The sequence below is a fragment of the Pinus tabuliformis genome, chromosome 3_1 (genome assembly GCF_031772625.1).
Source record: "Pinus tabuliformis cultivar Carrire ecotype Pingquan chromosome 3_1, CPIR1, whole genome shotgun sequence".
Classification (NCBI taxonomy): Eukaryota; Viridiplantae; Streptophyta; class Pinopsida; order Pinales; family Pinaceae; genus Pinus; species Pinus tabuliformis.
The window spans coordinates 212437133-212454062 of record NC_142301.1 but is presented as its reverse complement, the minus strand read 5'-3'; the positions used below and the strand labels follow the sequence as shown (position 1 = coordinate 212454062).

Here is a 16930-nt window from a genome sequence, read left to right as displayed (position 1 = left end):
AGTTCGAAACAGTTCAGAGGCAGGTAGCCGACACATCTCTTCTCAGAGATAAGCTACCATCGCCCTAGCTGGGTTATTTCTATTTGTAAGCATATTTCAGTATTCTCCATTGATGAAATGAAGTATTATTTCCGCTGCATCTCTGTTTTTTATGCTTATCGCATCTCTGTATTTATGGTTATCTCTGTAATCTATTGTGTTCCTGCTTAAATCCGGATCAAGAGGGCCCAGATTGGAACTCGAAGCAATAGATTATACAGGTTGCAACTCGAGTCTCCTATGGCACATTTAAGTAGTAATGTCGATGAAGGAAAAGAATTAAATGAGTTGTGTCATAGGAGGATGGGACACTTACATCATGGGGCAATATGGATGCTCAAGGAAATTGTTACGGGGGTTCCATTGCTTACTACCAAGCATGATGATACATGCAAAGGCTGTGTGCTAGGTATGTACACCAAAGCAGCATATTCCAGAAGCAGCAATAGAGCTAAGAGTGTATTGGGGTTAATACACTCATACATTTGCGGTCTGATGTCTACAAGGGCCATCAGTGACGTTGAGTATTTTGTTACCTTCATAGATGACCATTCCAGGAAAACTTGGATCTATTTTTTGAGAACCAAGGATGAGGTCTTTGATCGGTTTAAAGAGTTTAAGGCTCTAGTGGAAAACCTGATAGGAAGGAAGATCAAGATATTGCGCTCAGACAATGGCAGACAATACTCGGATAAGAGCTTCATTGATTTATGTGCAAGAGAAGGGATCCAAAGAGAATGCAAAGCACCCTATAATCCAAAATAGAATGGAGTCGTAGAAATGAAGAACAGAACTATTATTGGAGCAACAAAGGCGATGTTATATTATCAGAATCTACCCAAATTTTTATGGGCAAAAGCATGCAGCATGACTGTACACATTCAGAACAGGACTCCTCACAGGGCTTTAGGAAATAAGACACTAGAGGGAGTGTTCACGAGAAATAAGTGAGAAGTAAGTCACCACAGGATATTTGGAAGTGTAGCTTATTTCCGTATTCCAGAAGAGAAGTGGATCAAGTCAGAGCAGAATGTTGAAGTTGGGTATCTAGTAGATTACAACGAGACTTCAAAGGTGTATCGGATCTACATTCTGAGTTGCAGAAAGATTGTAGTAAAGTGGGATGTTAAGTTCATGGAAGATAGAGCCTTCAAGAAATCTCGTCAGATGCCATTTGAAGAACAGGATGACGATGCTCCTCTAGTCCAGCAACAGGGATCAGATCTGACAGGAAGACAAGCATCTGGTTGAAGCATAGTAACCAGTACTAGCATCTCCTCAATATAAGAGGAGCCAGGAGTGTCACAGCAGGTACAGGAAGAGGAACAGATGGAACCTCCCACCACTAGTGGAAGAACTAGCTGAGAAGTACGACAGACTTTGAGGGACGCAGAGGAATTCGTTAGAGCTCCTAGAGCTGAGAAGAGGCAGTATAGACAACCTAACAGTTACCAAGCATTGGTAGTTCAGATCGAAGAACCCTCTAGTTTTCAAGAAGTCGTACAACACCAGGTACAGGTGGATGCCATGGTAGAAGAGTACAATTCTATCATGACAAATGATGTTTGGGAAATTGTACTAAGACCAGACAACAAATCAGTTGTAGGTTCGAGATGGATCTACAAGATCAAGTATGCTGCAAATGGCAGTGTAGATAAGTACAAGGCTAGGTTTGTCGCAAAAGGATATGCACAAAAGGAAGGAATAGACTATGAGGAAACCTTTGCCCCAGTAGCTTGATATACCTCTATCAGATCCATTATATCCCTTGTAGCACAAATGAGATGGGAGATTCACCAAATGGATGTCAAGGGAGCGTTCTTGAATGGGGTGATAGAAAAAGAGGTGTATATCGAACAACGAGAAGGTTTCGAAACACATGAAAAGAGAACTCATGTGTGCAGGTTGAAGAAAGCCTTGTATAGGCTAAAACAAGCACCCAAATCTTGGTATGGTCAAACTGACAGCTACTTACAGCAGTTGGGATTCATCAAGAGCGATGCTGATCCCAATATTTATTATTTGTTGGTAGAAGGTGAGACATTGATTCTAGTATTGTATGTGGATAATCTATTTTTGACAGGATCATCCAGACTCATAGAGGATTGTAAGAAGAACCTGGAAACTGAGTTTGATATGAAGGATTTGGGGCTAATGCACTATTTTCTGGGATTGGAAGTTTGGCAGCAAGATGGTGAGATCTTCCTTGGCCAAGGAAGATATGCATCAGAAATTCTGAAAAGATTCAGAATGCAGGATTATTGACCTATGGCTATGCCTATGATTACCAATTGGAAGAAAATAGATGCTTCGGGAGACAAGGAAGTGGACCCCACCTTATACAGACAACTCATTGGGTCACTTATGTATCTGGTCAACACCAGGCCAAACTTGTGTTATGCTGTCAACACCCTTAGTCAGTTCATGGTGGAACCAAAAAGGGCGCACTAGGCAGCAGCAAAGCACATTCTCAGGTATGTGCGTGGAACAGTAAATTTTGGATTAAGGTACACCAAGGGCAATGATATCGAATTGAGTGGATTCACTAATGCAGATTGGGCAGGAAGTTCAGTAGATAGGAAAAGTACCACTGGGTATTGCTTCGGTATTGGATCTGGGATGACCTCCTGGTGCAGTAAGAAGTAAAAGTCTGTAGCTCTGAGCTTTGCTGAAGCTAAGTATATGGCACTTAGAAAAGTAACATGTGAAGCTATATGGCTTAGGAAACTACTTGTAAATCTATTCAAGAGAAGGATGGAAGTGACAAGGATCTTTTGTGATAATCAGAGTTGTATCAAGCTCTCTGAAAATCCAGTATTTCATGATCGCTCCAAACACATCGATATTCGGTGTCACTTTATCAGAGACTGTGTTCAGCGTGGAGCGGTACAGTTGGAGTACACTCCCACAGGAAATCAGGTGGCAGACATACTCACCAAGGCTCTAGGAAGAGCCAAGTTTGTTCAATTTCGGGAACAGATGGGTATGTTGGAAAATCCCTTTCAATAGAATGATGCAGTGTTTGAGAGGGAGTTGTAGTACAGATGCAGCAGTGGCAGTGGTAGTGTCATGGGCAGCAGTATAGTAGCAGCAGTAGCACAGTGTTGGTGGCAGCAGCAGTGCAGAAAGGAGATGCTTCAGAAACAAAGCAGCATGAAGGTGGGCATTGTTGCTAGAGCACTTTCCTCGCTAAGAGGGACTATTATTTTTTGGTAGCATCGGAAGTGATCTAGCCTTGAAAATTGGTGGAGAGGCTAAGGCACATGAGTGTTAAATAACCCAAAAACCGTTTGGTGAAATTCCACCTATATTGTATTTTATTAAAATAATTAATATTTGTAATAGAGTTTCGAAGTCTAAACTTAGGGAAATTAAAATATTAATGGGTATTAATCAGAATATGGGTGAGAATGGTCTAGGAGGCGGATCAAGTCATGTTTTAATCTTATCTGTTGATTAGAGACTTAATCTTGACAGTTGAAGACTCAACAGGAAAAGTATAAAATGGAGGCTTGGGGTTCATTTGGAAAACACATAGAGAGATTGAGGAAATCAATTTTCTAAGGTGAGAAGTTCTCAGGAGGAAAATCGATTGGGAAGATCTTGCAGCTGAGGGGTACAAAGAATCTAGGAGATGGACCTTCCAGAAAATACAGAACAAAGAGGTGGAGAGAGCTTGCAGAGAAGCAGCGGAGTAGACGAGAGAGCTGACGTTGGGCTAGTCTGGGCCCACGCAACCTTGATGTAGAGCCAAAAGGGCTAGCGTAGAGCGGAAAAGTTGCCTATCACGCAGAATCTAGAACTTACGGAACAACCAAAACTATCGGGAACTGCTAGAACTATTGGGAACTACCAGCACTGTCGAGAACTGTTAGAACTACCGGGAATTGCCAAAACAGCCAGGAGAGATCACGCAGAGGGAAGAGAAGGTGATGTAGGGCTGGTGTAGAGCCAATGTAGAAATATCCGGGGTTATCCATTCTTGTGCCGAATCAGCTTGAATTCTACTGGTTGAAGTGAGGTAAAACTCACTCAGATTTTCCGCCAGTATTTTCTCTGTAAAGGATTGCTAGATGAGCATCCTAGATTGTATTAAGATATTTATTGCCAATAATAAGAATCCTCAAATCTGTTGCACTGGTTTTCCCACATTGGGTTTTTTCGGGGACGATTGTCCAAAAACAAGTGTTTCAATGTGATTGTTCATATGTTGATGTTTCTCTTGCCGTTTAATTTTCAGTTCTAGTTTGTGAAGTCTGCAACTGAATTTATTTTGGTATTTACTGAAGTATTGGTAAATAACTTATCATAAATAAGTAGGAGAAATAAATCAATTATTGCAACAAATTTTCACACTTCTAAAGTCTATCTCAACAAAACCCAGAAAGTAATTGGTCTAATTCTGACCTCCTTGAATTACCGAATTTTGTGCTACGCCCTCCAGACGAGGAAACTGCATCCCACCCAAATCCTCTGCTACTAAATGTACTTTATCTCCCATCAATCTGCTAGAAAGATGCTCCAAATTTATGCCTAGAAGATAGTAAAATTTTTCACTCCAAAATCCTGCACAAGAAGGCTGAACCAAGCTCCACGAAATTTTTCCTAGTGACTTCGAGCACATGCCCAGCAAGAATAATTTCAGCCTTCTCCAAAGTAGAAATTCCCAATTCCCAAACTCCCCTAAAATTTTGGACTTCCCTTGGTGAAATCACCCCCAATTTCTCTAGCCACAATACCCTTAGAAAACACTCTTCTAAGTGAAATGATTTAGCTTTTGTGCCCCCTCTGGAGTACAAAATGGTTGAGGCAAAATAAGTTGAAAGTGCCACGCGATCCTCCCACACAACCTTCCCACTGAAATTTGTGATGCCTTCCTAGGGTGACACTCAAGATGCACCGAAGAAGGGTGAGTATTATCCCTGGAAAAATATCGTGCTCAACAATAGTTGTAACTTAGTTGAACAACTTGAGCAACAAAGGTAATTGATAAGCTATCAAAAGGTACCAATAGTTGCTATCCTCTTCTTACTTATACTTGCTGCCTTCCTTCCTTATGTGGGTTCCTCCACCCAAACATTTCGATTTTCCCTATCCAATTTGATTTCTTTTCCAAGGGGTGCGTATTTCATGTGGGTGTAGCCCCCACTTTCCACCAACTAAAATATTTTGACCCACTTTTCCTAATTTGGTGTCCAAAATTGTGTTGGCTACAAAATTGCAAAAATGGTAATCCTTCCTTTGGAAAAAATTTATTGAGAAAGGACATTATAGTCCTCTCTCAAATAATTCTTGTCCTAAAGCAAGTGCAATGTTGGATGCTTCAAGATTTGTTCACTCTCCCATGTAGCATCCTCAACCGACAAATATTTCCATCTAACCAAGTACTCTTGAATGACCCTGCTCCTTAGCTTCCTCCCCCATGTGTCTTGTTACCACTCAAACCAGCAAGGGACCTAAAGGGGTTCTTAAGAGGGCAACTACTAGGTTCAGGGCAACGATGGAGGCTTATCCCACTATCACCACAGCTAATTCTCCCTGCTCTTTATGGACTTTCACCGATGGGATGAGTCTTGGTAGTGTATAGATCACTTGTAAAGTATATGTTAATGAATAGGTGAAAGGTGACCCTAGAAACCATTTCCTGAGGATGGAGTGAAGAACGGAACTTGCTTCCTCCTTAAGCAAGGGACTTGGTCTTCCAAGGGTAAGGGGTGAGGCTTGGAGGGTTGAGGGAGAAGGAATAGACATACGGACGAGGTTCTCAATCCCTATAATCCTTGGGAAACTTGGATTCCCAAATGGTCCTTGACAAATAATCTCTATTGAGAAGTGGGACCACACGGGGCCAAGTGGACCTAACCCAGATTCGAGAATGGAATGCAAAAACCAATGATGTTCCTATCCTAGACAAGGTGTAGGGAAAGGACCAAACAAGAATATTTACTTCAAAAGGTTGAATTGATCCTGTTGAGGTTTAGCCTTGGCGATGCCTAGACAAAATTTGATCCTATAGTTAGGGCTTGGGATTCCCGGAGATTCCATCGTTAGAATTACCTCAAAGTTGGAGGAGAGGGAGGGGACCCACCAACGTAGTATCCTATAGGAGATAGAAGTTTTTCCTGGGTCAATTCCCAGGAAATTGATGCCCTAGATGACCTTTGACTGCTAGACCTAGGAAAAAGTGATAAAACGTGAAAAGGATGAAGGGGATGACCACCCTTTTTAGGGATCAGTGCCTAATTCACTTGGGGATATGGAGTCAAGGATGTTGATGAGTAAGAACTTGGTTTCTTGATCAAGGAGGCCCAGAAAGTCAACTTCATCCATTGTTGAGAGAAAGAAAAGAAATGTGACCTTCAATCATTTATACTTCAAACCAAACGATGCAAGCTTATTGAGGCAAATAATCTCTAGGGAATTTCATTCATATAACATTGGCCCATACATTAAATTAGCTAAAACATGCTAACTTCCACATTTCAATCATGCAACACCTAACCCTAATTTTAGCAGTATGCAGCAACAAGAATAATAACATCAAAATTTACTTATAACGTTATAGAGTATATCCAACCAGAATTTTGTTTACAAGACAAAGCTCCAAGAAAAAATATCCTCCAAGGAAAAATGCGAAGTTCTCTATGATTAGAGACATCCAAAGTCAAGTTATGATCCAAATGAATGTATCTAACATCAATATATAGCCTCCTAAGGAGTTAAAATTAGCCTATGTGCCTACATTAACCCCTAATGATAAAATAATGTGCAAATAAAATCCCTATTGGTGACAAGCCCACCAAACTAGCTCACAAGTGTAAAAGTAAGCCTCACAAGGGACCAAATAATAATATGTACATGTCGTGGGGCCCTCCAAAGGCCTAATAATGTCCTGAAGTGACATACTGAGGAATAAATTCCAAGGAATATGATGGACAAGGGGATGGCCTCTTGTTCTCATAGTAGACTTTTGGTGCTCCCAGTGGGTTTGAGGGCACATAAATGACCCCATGGGTCTCCATATGAATCATAGATGCTTGTAGATCCTCTACAAGGGTCTGAGTGGTGGAATGAATGTTGCCATGACATCGTACAAGTCCTGGGACACCATCCAAGAATGTGAGGCTCCTATGGGGGCCTGCTGGGCATAATATACCAATCATATCACCATCATCTCAAAAATGGATCACTAGTAGTCTCTAAGCATCGTTGAAGATCCATGGAGTGTTTTCTGCTACTGTGGAGGCCAATGGTTCTCTATGCACACCCTACATGTGCCAATGTAGACCTCTTGGGGTTAAGATCCCGTATAGGGAGACCAAACCCAAATGGAAACCACCTATAATCATGCATAAGATCCAATGCGTCCCCTAGGCTTCCAGTACAACCAATCATTAAAATAATCGGGTAAAAGAGTTTACAAATCATGGATAACAAAGTGGGCACTTCATAATGGCATGTGCTAGTGTCTCCAAGCTCCAAAGGGGGTTAACAAAGTACCTTATTAGGTGGTTTCAACCCTTAAAGGGGAGAGTATGTCCAAGTTAGATCCCTCTAATGGGGGTGGCAAGTGATAAATAAGTGGGATGGAGTATGGAATGAGAAGGGAAATCATGGGCCACATATTGGGGTATAGGGGTAGCTAGATAAGGGGAAGCCCACACATGGGTATGTAATGTGTAGGAGGGAGCAATCATGGTAAATGAGGTGCCCCGATCTTGATTTTTCCTCCCTTATTTATATATCTTTTGCCTTTTATGAAATTTCTTTAATTAACTACTTGTGGCTCAAAGGACAAGAGTATGATGTGTAAGATATATCAGTGATTAGCCCCTTTGAGGCAGGGCGGTTCATTTCCCTCCAGGGGTTGGGACAATCATGGTTTCCTAATTGATAAAGGAGGCTCATCGAGGGCCTATGGAACTAGGGTAATGACCATGGATTTGGGTAGAATTCATGTATGGGCTTTTGCCCACGTGCTAATTATTTTGTCCTGGCCATATTTTGCAATTTTGGGCACAATTTCCTGTTAAATGTGGCCAATTATGCTTTTTTTCTTTTCTTTTACCTTCTTCAACCTTCGGGGCATCATTCTAGGCCTAACCCAAGGTTGGGGCAAGGGGATAGCGATACTGGCCCTATGTAGACCCGGAATGGACATGTGGACCCAGGTGGGAGAAATGATGAATGGGGTATAGTGAGTGGAAGTAGAGTAATATATGCGGATAAAGGAGCAGGACCACACGTCTAAAGTTGGGGTTTCCCAAGTAGTACTACCCTAGAGCCATATGGTTAATAAAGGAGATCACATGGGACTCAGATCAAAGGGTAACAACTAGAATAGATCAAGGGGACACGAGCACAAACTAAGCCCACCCTTTCCACCAAATCCCCCCATCAATCCATACCCAGAAGTATCCATGATAAGTAAACCCAATACTCAATTACCAAATGACAAGACATACCTTTAGATTTGGGAGGCCCACCTTTAAACATACGTTCAATACAAGTGCGTGAGGAGCCACATGTCTGGCTCAGGTGGTAGAGAAATGGCACAACGAGCTAGTAGGAGGCTGCAAGGGGTTGTTGGTTGTTTGTTGAGGCTCATCATGGAGAAAAATGTCTCCTAGGGATATCACCCACGAAGTGGTGGGTAACATCTACCTCCAGCTGGGATGTGATCTCTTGAAGAAGTGGTCGAGGTTGCTCAAATGGGAGGACACAAGAACTCCAACAATCCCTTGGTCACCGTAGACCTATTATCTTCACATGTCAAAGATCAAAGACATGGGGCAGCGTGTTTTTCATGGTGTCTTATGATCACCCATGCTTAATGTTAGTCGATAAACCAACATGAAATAAAATATGTGATTTTTTATTTATTTTTATGTAATATTCCTAACCCGGAATATTCCTCAAACCCCAGCAAAACTCTAACCAAATATGTGCAAATGATATAATAACCCAAAAGTGATAAAATAACAGTGGAACAACATATAATAAAGTAAACCGAAAATATAAGCAGATACACAAGAAATGCAGCGAGAAATGCTAAGCCATTTTATTATACTGAGCAATAAAATGAGTACAAGAGGTGATTAGACAGATGGAACCTCGACTTGCACAAGGCAAGTGAAGAAATACTCTCAGAATGGCAAAAATGGCCTCTCTACGTGGATGTTGCTACTGAAGCTAGAAAATGAATGATGATTTGGGGCTGCTCCCCTCCTCGAAAAAAGATGAAACTCTGGATTCGGGCTCTACTCAAGAAACCCAAAAAAACCCAGGAAGCTTTCCTGGAATGGCCGACCCCTGAAAAACACCCTCTTGGGGTTCTGCGCAGTTCCTCAATGCCCTGCGCTGCCACTGAAGAAAACCCCACTAAACTCTGCCTGAAACACTACTTGAAACCCTACCAAAAATCCTCCAATGAGACAAGAGTTGGACCCCTGCTCAATCTCCCAGCATAAATTCACCTGCAAACCCCAATCCACCACTACAACCAAAAAGAACTGCGTCCCTCTCCAAGTGCTGCGCAGTCCTCCAAAATGCCGATGAAACTGCTACTGAAATGCTAATAAAACTATTGCTGAAATACCGATGGAAATACCTTGCCCGAGCAGGCACTCGAAGTCCCCTGGGGCTAAGGGTGAGATCTCCGAACGGAGACACTCAATGCACTAAACAGTGCTGCAAACTAGCTAAACAGCCAACGTGCTCAAAAGTCGAAACAACTAGCTCAAAATGCACATAACTGAATGATCCAAAATGAGGGGGCTCTTCTCTATTTTATTGCATCTGCCTCTCACAATCCCTAGGCTCACCTCCTCCTACGTGATTCCCCTCTTGCCATGTGTTCTTCCATCCTACGCAATCCCTCCATGTGTCTGTGTGGGCCCCATTTCTACGTCCCCCTTTGGCCCCCTTGGCTCCTCCTTAAGTCACAATGTTGTGCTACTAGGAAGTGACTTTTTATTCTTAAAGTGAGTTATGTCCCCCGTCCTCACTTTTTATTTATAAATAACTATAGAAGGCAAAAATTGGGCAAAATCAAATATTCCAATTAGCCATGGCTAATTAGGAATATTATAGTCTCCCCCAGCAAAATGTTACTTGTCCTCAAGCAACTGAAGTGATGGATGCTGCAAGATCTTCTCACTCTCCCAAGTGGCATCCTCATCCGGCAAATTCTTCCACCTCACCAAGAATTGTCGGACCGTCCTGCTCCGTAGCTGCCTCTCCCTGGTATCAATGATAGCCTTCGGCTACAACACCAAATGCCCCTCGTCATCCATGGGTGGTAGCTCATCTGTCACTATCACCTACTGCCCCAATGCCTTTTTCAGGCATGATACATGGAAAACATTATGAATCTTGCTGCCTTGGGGCAGCTCCAACTCATATGCAACCTGTCCAACCCTACGTATCACCCTGTACAACCCATAAAAGCGGGGCTTAAGCTTCTCAGCCCCCTTCTGCTTTAGTGACGATTGTCAGTATGGCTGTAACTGTAGGTAGACCATGTCCCCTACCTCGAACTGTCTCTCCACCCAACCCCTGTCGGCATACAGCTTCTGCTGGTTCTGTGTTGTAGCCATGTTATCCTTGAGAGCTCGGAGAATATCCTGACTCTCTTGGATCCATATCTTGGCTCTGAGAGCCTTGCTATCACCAAACATCACATCAGCAAAAGATAAAGGATGATACCCATATAAAGCATAGAATGGTGACATACCAATGGGCATGTGATGTGAAGTATTGTAGCAGTACTCCCCTAGATGCAACCACCTCAACCATGCTCGCTGATGCCCACTGACATAGTTACGCAAGTAGCCCTCTAGCCACTGGTTAACTATCTCTATTTTCCCATCCGTCTGTGGGTGGTAACTGGTACTCGGTGTCAACTCCGTCCCCACCAACCGGAAAAGCTCCTGCCAAAACCCGCCCATGAAACGGTTGTCCTTATCGCTGACGATGGTCTTAGGAAGACCATGTAGCTTGAAGATCTCTCTAAAGAACAGCTCGACCACCTGTGCTGCTGTATAGTGTGCGGATATGGCAAAAAAGTGTGCATACTTTGTTAGTTGGTCAACGATGACAAAGATGCAATCCTTGCCCTATACCATGGGAAACCCTGTGATGAAGTCCATCAAAATACTCTCCCATTTCCCCTCCGGAATGGGAAGAGGCTGCAACGATCCTACAGGATGGCTCATCTCTCCCTTGTTCCTCTGGCAAACATCGCACTCCCAGATGTGCCGGAGTACGTCCTCCTTGAGGCCCTTCCATGAGAACCTCTCCCTAATGGCCCTGTAGGTTTTGGTAAACCCCTGATGTCCTACCAACGGTGAGTCATGTGATGCCTGGAGTATCTTCTTCTTGAGCTAAGACCCCTCAGTCAAGAAGATCTGGTCCCTGTAATAGATGATCTCATCGACCACCCTGTACCTGTCATCTGCCACCTGCCCATCCAGAACCTCACATGCAAACCTGTCCTTGGAGTACTCTACTAAGAGTTGAGCCCTCCAGTCCGTATCCAAGCTCATAAGAGACAATGTGGCTGGTCTATGTGAAAAGGCATCTGCTACCACGTTATTCTTATCCTTGACATACTCAATGTCAAATTCATATGCTTGGATCTTGTTAATCCACTTCTGCTGCCTCTCCTATAGCTACTTTGCTCCAAAAGAACTTGAGGTTGTTATGATCAGTCCTCACCCTAAACCTGTTACCCACCAAATACTATCGATACTTAGCCAATGCATGCATGATGGCTAGCATCTCCTTGTCGTATATAGAATACAACCTCTCGTGCGGAAGGAGCTTCCGGCTCTCAAAGGCTATAGGGTGACCTCCCTACCTCAACACTAAGCCAATCCCCTCTCCCGATGCATCACATTCCAAAACAAAAGGCTGCGTAAAATCTGGCAATGCAAGCACTGGGCAGCGGCTCATAACCTCCTTGAGCCTGTCAAAGGCTCGTTGTCCTGTATCTGACCAACTGAAAGCCCCCTTCCTCATCAAATCTATCAGGGGTGCAGCAAGCTATGAGAAACCTTTGACGAACTTCCGATAGTAAGTACAAATGCCAATGAATCCTCGAAGTTCTGTCACATTTCTCAGCTCCGGCCATTCTCTAATGGCCCTAATCTTCTCCCCGTGGACTCTCACTCCATCCACTCCTATGATGTGTCCCAGAGACAACATCTTCGTCAACCCAAGCTCACACTTGGAGAGTTTGGCATAGAACTGCTGCTCTTGTAAGATATGCAATACCGTCTCAATGTGCCGGAGATGCTCTTCCCAAGTCCTGTTGTAAATGAGAATGTCATCAAAGAATACCAACACAAACTTCCTCAGGTGACTACGGAAGATGTGGTTCATGCAAGACTGAAATGTAGTGGGGGCGTTGGTTAGCCCAAAAGGCATCACCAAGAACTCAAAGTGCCCATAGTGACACCTGAAGGCGGTCTTGGGAATATCTTGTTCCCTCACACGAATCTGATGGTACCCAGATCTCAAATCAATCTTTGAGAAGAATCGTGCTCCCCTCAACTCGTCCATCAACTCATCAATCCTGGGTATGGGGTACCTATTCTTCAGGGTCTTCTTGTTCAGGGCCTTGTAGTCAATGCACATTCTTAATGTACCATCCTTCTTCTTCACCAACACCACAGAAGAAGCAAAAGGACTCGTGCTTAGTCGAATGTGCCCAAGAGCCAGCAACTCTTGGATAGCCCGCTCAATCTCGTCCCAATAGGCCTTGGGGTGCCTATAAGGGGTGGTGATCACTGCCTGGATGCCCTGCTCAAGCTCGATAGTGTGCTCAAACCCCCAATCCAGTGGCTGTCCTGGTGGAATCTCTCCAAACACTATGGCATACCGATCAAGGATGGACTGGATCTTTGGATGTACCGTTTGCCCTCTAGTCCCTGCCTCTAATGCACGTAGCTCCACTTCCCACTCTATGTCTCCCTTCCGGAAGATTACCTCCATCCGATGAGCCAAAACAGTCTGAGGCAGATATGTGTGTTGTCCCCGTATCTTCTCATGCCTCCCTGTCTTCTTGTCATCCCACTCCATCTCTAGGGTCTTCCAATCCGTCGTGACCTTCCCTAGAGTAATAAGCCACTGAACACCCAGTATCATGTTGGTGTCCGGAATATCGACCATGAAAAAGTGGTCAGTCAATGTGTAGGTGCCCATCGTCACTGAAAGCTCTGGAACATAACGAGCACACGTCATGGTCTGATCTCCTGGGACCAATACTGAAAACCCATCGAAGCTCTATGTCTAAATACCTCTCCGCTCAACCATCTGTGCATCGATGAAGTTGTAACTGACACGCGCTGGCGATGTACTGTCCCTCGTACGCGTAGCATCAGATACTTGGGAACTCCTCGCAACGCTGCAAGGGCCCCTCCGGTGGGTGCAAAAGATGCACCACCTGCTGCTGGTGGTGGAGGTGGAAAAGGCCCCTGTATGGCATGGCTATCTCTGACCTCCACTTCCTCCTCGTCATCCTCTTCTCCACTACTCTCGGGGAAGACCTCAATAAAATGTGCTTTTCCAGCAGCACATCTATGTCCTGGTGCCCATGGCTCCTGACAGGTGAAGCACAACCGCTTCTTCTTCATCTCCCTCCTGGCATCATCGTCAAGCTGTACTCGTCTTGGATTCCCCTTTGGAGGAGGAATCCTTACATCCTTCCCCATAGACTGAAAAGTCTGTCTCTGGGGATAAGGTGTCCGGGTCTTGGGTAAGACATCCTGTAAGTCCCGGGTCCTGCTGATAGCGTCCTGGAGTGTGGCTGGTTTAGTGGATCGGACTAAACCACGAAGTGGCTGTGCTAAGCCCTCAACATACATATAGACCCTCCGTGTCGTGGATAGGTCTGGCACCATCACGGAGACCCTCAAGAAATCTGCAATGTAGGTCTCTAGGCTCCTTGTCTGTTTGAGCCTTGTCAGCTCAATGAAATGCTGCTCTGGATCCCTCCGATCAAATCGCTCCATCAGTATCCTGGTAAACTCGGCATATGTCATCACTGTGGAGTGCCCCAGTGTAACCATCCCATGAAACCACTAATCCTAGGCCTCGCCATCCAAATGTAACGTTGCCACCTTGATGGCCTCTACCTCCGACATCTGGTTAAGCTGGAAATAAATGTCCAGCTTCTCCACCCAAGACTTTGCCGAACTGTTTGATAAGCCATCAAATGTAAGCAAGTGGAATCTACTCACTTCACAGTGGGTGTCGCCATCATGATAATGTCGGTACCCTCTGTGGTGGTCGCGGGGTCTGCTATCCCATTGGAGCTTAACAAAATCTCTGAATGAGAGGGCTCCCTTGAACTCCTGCCCATAGGCCTGGTACTCTGCAAAATAATCGCCCATCTATCTGGGCTCCGCCTCCTGTTGGGCTATGACCCCCTTGTCTGCTCCTAAGAAAGTGGGCATGGTAGAGCGTGTAGGGGCATGTGAGGCCACCTGCTGCGTAGTATCACGCTACTCTGGCAAGTGATGGGATGTGCCTAATCCCTCACCAATCTGGAAAACTTGTGGGCTCTCACGCTGTCTGGCCTCGACTGCCATGAATCTCTGCCCCATCACCTCAATCTGCCTCGACAGATCCTGCACAAATTTGAAGAGCATGTCCACAAACCTCTTCCCGTCCTCATCTGCCATCTGCTCTGCATCCACTACTGGCTCTCTTTGTTCTGCGTCTACCATAGGTTCCTCCTATTCTGCATCCGCCACAGGAACATAGTCTCCCTCTCCATAGGTATTCTCTAACCTACGTTCAGTGTCTCTATATCTCCTACCTCTGTAATAAATGTAGGGTTTTTCCCCCAGTGTCATAGATTGCTAGTTCCACAGGCTGAGCCAAATCTATGCTCTGATACCACTGTAATATTCCTAACCCAGAATATTCCTCAAACCCCAACAAAACTCTAACCAAAAATGTGCAAATGATATAATAACCCAGAAGTGATAAAATAATAGTGGAACAACATATAATAACATAAACTGGAAATATAAGCAGATACACAAGAAATGCAGCGAGAAATGCTAAGCCATTTTATTATACTGAGCAATAAAATGAGTATAAAAGGTGATTAGACAGATGGCACCTCAACTTGCACAAGGCAAGTGAAGAAATACGCTCAGAATGACAAAAATGGCCTCTCTGCGTGGATGTTGCTGTTGTGCTGCTGCTGAAGCTAGAAAACAAATGATGATTTGGGGTTGCTCCCCTCGGAAAAAGCTGAAACTTTGGAATCGGGCTCTACTCAAGAAACCCAGAGAAACCCAAAAGCTTTCCTGGAATGGCCAACCCCCGAAAAACACCCTCTTGTGGTTCTACGCAGTTCCTCAATGCCCTACGCTTCCACTGAAGAAAACCCCACTAAACTCTGCCTGAAACACTGCCTGAAACCTTGCCAAAAATCCTCCAATGAGACAAGAATTGGACCCCTTCTCAATATCCCAGCATAAATTCACTTGCAAACCCCAATCCAGCACTACAACCAAAAAGAACTGCATCCCTCTCCAAGTGCTGTGCAGTCCTCCAAAATGTCGATGAAACTGCTACTGAAATTCTGATAAAACTACTGCTGAAATACCTATGGAAATACCTTGCCCGAGCAGGCACTCGAAGTCCCCCGGGGCTAAGGGTGAGATCTCCGAACGGAGACACTCAATGCACTAAACAGTGCCATAGACTAGCTAAACAACCAGCGTGCTCAGAAGTCGAAATGACTAGCTCAAAATGCACATAACTGAATGATCCAAAATGAGGGGGCTCTTCTCTATTTTATTGCCTCTGCCTCTCACAATCCCTAGGTTCACCTCCTCCTGCGTGATTCCACTCTTGCCATGTGTTCTTCCCTCCTGCGCAGTCCCTCCATGTGTCTGCATGGGCCCCATTTCTACGTCCCCCTTTGGCCCCCTTGGCTCCTCCTTAAGTCACAATGTTGTGCTACTAGGAAGTGACTTTTTATTCTTAAAGTGAGTTATGTCCCCCGTCCTCACTTTTTATTTATAAATAACTATAGAAGGCAAAAATTGGGCAAAATCAAATATTCCAATTAGCCATGGCTAATTAGGAATATTACATTTTATTTTTTTATCTAAATGCAATCTAATCTATTATGAGAAACATCATATGCAGTTACTTCTAATTCAAAATTGAGCATGCAATGCATCCTACCCTAATATGCATATGATGAAGTTTCTATTAAGTGTAATCATAAAGCCAATGTAGCCAACATGTCATCAAGTCAATATAAATCTGCCTACTTGTATGATTACTCATGCAACAAACCCCAAAGTGAATGCAAACCCAAACACATGGAGGATGCTGCGGGCGGGAGGTGGGAAAATATGATTCCCACACATGGATGATTGTGTGAGAAGAGGTAAGAAAAGGATGTAATCTAGGCCATGAAATCTTCTCTTGCAACTGTAATATTCCTAATTAGCCATGGCTAATTGGAATATTCGATTTTTGCTCAATTTTTCCTTCTATAGTTATTTATAAATAAAAAGGTGAGGAAAGGGGGACATAACTCACTTTTTGAATAAATTCACTCCCTAGTAGCACAACGTTGTAACTTAAAGGGGAGCCAAGGGGGCCAAAGGACCACGTAGAGAAGGGGCCCACGTAGACACTTGGAGGGACTACGCAAATGGAGAGGAGCACGTGGCAAGAGAGAGGCTACGTTGGAGTAGGTGGGCCTTGGAGTTTTGAGAGAGGCCAATGCTATAAAGGAGAGAGGAGCCTCCTCATTTTGGCATTCGATTATGTTGCATCAAGCTAGTCACTTCGACTTAGAGCACGCTAGCTGTTTAGCCTGTTTGCAACACTGTTTAGTGCATCAAGTGTCTCC

At 44.1% G+C, this 16930-nt stretch overlaps 1 protein-coding gene across 1 annotated transcript in view; it reads left to right on the top strand.

The window, feature by feature from the left end:
• LOC149186540 (protein fluG-like) overlaps positions 1-16930 on the top strand; it is a 323927-nt gene that overhangs the window by 60865 nt on the left and 246132 nt on the right. The gene's annotated exons all lie outside the window — the stretch shown is intronic.